Here is a 3,480-nt window from a genome sequence, read left to right as displayed (position 1 = left end):
ATAAATAAAGAAGAGAAAAATAAATATAAAAAATAGAAAATATAAATAAAATACAAAAAATCATGAATTTAAAATAGTTCATAAGTTAAAACAAATAATGAAACAGAAAAGAGAATGAGAAAAAAAGAGAGAAAATAATGCACCACGCACCAGCCCATATAGTAACATGACAAAGACTACATCCCATTAAAAAAACAAAAAAGATACCTCAGCCCATATGAGGGAGCGCAGGGTTGATCTCAAAGGAAAAAGAGCTATCATTTGCCTAAAAAAAGGAAAAAGAGCGACCGTTTCTCAGAAGAAAAAAAAAAGGAAAAAGTGCGATCACAGCTGCCTAGCGGAACGCACGGAACGAGACAAAGCGCTGCACGAGAACACAAATCCTAAAGTTTTCATCAAATAGCTTAAAAGTTAGATGTGAGATACTATTTCAGTTTTGCTAAAGCACATCTAGATATGCCATAAGTATTGCACATCTAAGTCCTATGTCATTGATTTTACATTGAGATTCCTGTGGATATTTTCTTTTCCTTTTTTCTTTTCCTCTTTATGCTTGACTCACCCACTTAGATGTGCAATAAGCAGAGCACGTCTAGATATGCCCTAGATACACCCATAATGTTTTACATCTAGATGTGAAATAGCAAATCTGGATAGAAATTTGATAGGTGACACTTGCCATTATAAAAAATTGACTTGTCTCGTTCCTACACGTAAAATAATCTTTGAGTGGATGTGTAGTTTCCTCAAAAACACAGGAAATAAATAGTATTTCCATGAAATTCCATGTACAAATTTCCTACAAACCGAATGCATTTACAGGAAAATTTTGTTGTGGAATCCTCGTTACCAATTAGGCCTAAGAAATAAGGTGCCTCATACCAAAAAAAGATAAAGATTGCGGTATTAATTACAAGTAAAGTACATTAATCAGTATCACATAATATCCTGTTCTCGAGAAAAAGAGTCTCACATAATATCCTGGACATGTCAATTGTCAGTTATCACGCTCTAGCTTGCGCGGCTGGGGCACGGGTGTGCAGCCCTGCTGGCTACCGGCGGCGTGCATCTTCATGGTGTCAAGAAAGCAACGGCGCCCTTGCACGGGTAGACGACCCCTCGTCCAGGCGCGTCTGCGCGAGCGATAGCGAGTATCCCGCGCATCCCCGCGGCGGCAGTGGCGCAAGGTGGTTGTGGACGCCGTCGTAGGTGGTGATGACGAAGCGCTCGTCATCGCGATCCCGCTCCACCCGCTTCTTCACGCGGCACCCCTCGCTGGAGCAACGGTAGTAGTTCCTGCTCGCCATCATCGCCCGCCGTCTCGTCAGAGAAGAGAATCAAAATGCGTATCCGCGCGGCTGGGCTTGGGCTGCATGCCGTGCGTGCGTACCTTGGGTTTGGGCTGTTCTTGACCATCTTCTTGCCGTACTTCCTCCAGCGGTACCCGTCGTCCAGCACCTCCACCTCCGACCTCGTCTTGAACGCGATCTTGCTGCCTTTGCTCCTCGCGTCGCTGCTCGTCAAGCTCCTGGACAATTGGACGACAGGATAACGAGGTTCAGACTTGAGAGCCACGCACGCACTAGTAATGATAATGAAGGGAGACAGTTTCGGTCTAACAAAGTACTTACGTGTTGATATTGTCGAGTCCTCGTGAACTACTAGTAGTACTTGCTGCTTTGCCGCTATGGTGGCTGTCGGCCTGGGTTGGCGGCTGCTGCTGCTGTGCGTGCAAGGGGTAGGAGGCTGTTGCTGCCACCGCCAGGGAATAATACTCCTCGCCGAAATCAAAGCAGAATGATGATGGGTAGTTGGTGGCGGCCGCCATGTCGTCGTGGTCACCTTCGTCCGCATACCCACCGATCTGCTCGCCGGGGCTCACGGAGAGGAGGGACGAGTAGGAGGACATTGCGACAAGCCCACAAAGCAGACAGACTCGCCTTCTTGAGCATGCGCAAGTGGTGAGAGCATGGCAACTCGTGTTCTGTTGACGAGCACAAAGCTATAAACGGTAACCAGATGACGCACACCGAGCCGGTCCGTGTTGGAACAGATGACGCACGAAGCTCAGTGGGAGAACACGAGCCAAGACTTTGCCTGGAAAACTAGATCGCTGCCGCGCGTCTCCGGATACGCGACAACGACCAAGACGTACGGGACGGCTTCTAGCAAGTGGTATACTGGTATCAACCGTCCGCAATCGCTTTCTGTCCGGGCGCTAGCTGTATGATGTGGGATCCATCTGCGAACGTACCAACTTACGCAAGTCGTCGCCGTGGACCGATGACTTTGACGGCGGAGCCGCCAGCTCTGTTCGCGTGGCAGCGCGGACAAGAGCGACGCCGTGCTCCCGATGGCAGGCAACACCGACTGGTCTTGGATGCTCGGAAGGATCACGGAATTCGGTTACGAACCTGACCACGTGTTCCTCATCCGCTTCATGGGTTTTTTTTAAAAGGAGGATGACCCCCGGCCTCTGCATCTGGAAGATACATGCGGCCACTTTATTGATTATTCTCGAGGACCTTACAAAGTATTATAACAATATATGTCGGAATCCGTCATCTTGGTAACATTTGCCGCTACTCCTATCCAAATGATGAAGGCGTGCTAGCTGGGCCACTACCCAGACCACTCATCTAAGCCTAACATCAAAATGATGAAGGGGTGCTAGCTCGGCCACTACCCAGACCACTCAGCTAAGCCTAACATCAAAAGCCAGAAGCCCCAGCCGAGCCACATACCGGTTCTGGGGTATAAACCGGTCCGACGCACTCGTGTGTCGTCGCCGCCATCTTCCACAGGTCCGTCTTCAGAGCAAATATTGAGGCTTCTACCTTGTCTGGCCAGTCAGCCATCGACGTCACCACGACACCAGACAACTTCGTCCTCCTGCGCGAGTCCATCGCCACACATCGAACGCCGAATCTCCACTGCGCCACGCCGCCGAGATACGTCGCCATCAATGAGTAGGATGAAGCACCGCTCCGCCGAGTACAGCAGGGCTGCTGAAGACCAAGCACCGTGGAAGAAGGACTCCGAGGCTGAGCACATAGGCGACAGAGCGCCAACGCACCGCCACCAGACGAACTCCGACCACGCCACCAACCGCCGCCAAGCAACCAAAGCATCACATCCACCCCAAGCTCACCACGAACGACACCCCCAAGAGGGTGACGACGCCGGAGCGCCGCTGTCGCTCGATCCGGCAAGGATTTGGGCTTTCGCCCGGCATACGAGCTGGGTGGAAGGAAGAGGGGAAGGAGGCAACCTGAACGGCGCCTACAAGAAGGGTACGACGCCCTCGGGCGTCGCCGCCGTCGTGGCCAGCACTGCTGGCCTCGTATTTCTCCGGAGCCACCTCCCACCTCCAGCCGCCAAACAGGTAAAACGCCGGCGACAAAGGCCGCCCAAAGCAGGACCATTGGAGGCAGCCCTGGTTGAAGTAGACGGAGGCCTTCAGATCTGGATCGGGCGCCG

The 3,480-nt window shown here is 51.3% G+C and overlaps 1 pseudogene; it reads right to left on the bottom strand.

The window, feature by feature from the left end:
- Window positions 1-890: 890 nt before the first annotated feature.
- On the bottom strand, window positions 891-2,024 carry LOC109773158 (uncharacterized; annotated as a pseudogene).
- Between the last annotated feature and the right edge of the window lie 1,456 nt (window positions 2,025-3,480).

Source organism: Aegilops tauschii, chromosome 3 (assembly GCF_002575655.3).
Source record: "Aegilops tauschii subsp. strangulata cultivar AL8/78 chromosome 3, Aet v6.0, whole genome shotgun sequence".
Taxonomy (NCBI): domain Eukaryota; kingdom Viridiplantae; phylum Streptophyta; class Magnoliopsida; order Poales; family Poaceae; genus Aegilops; species Aegilops tauschii.
Note: the sequence above shows the minus strand (reverse complement) of the source record. Positions and strands in the feature narration are given on the sequence as shown.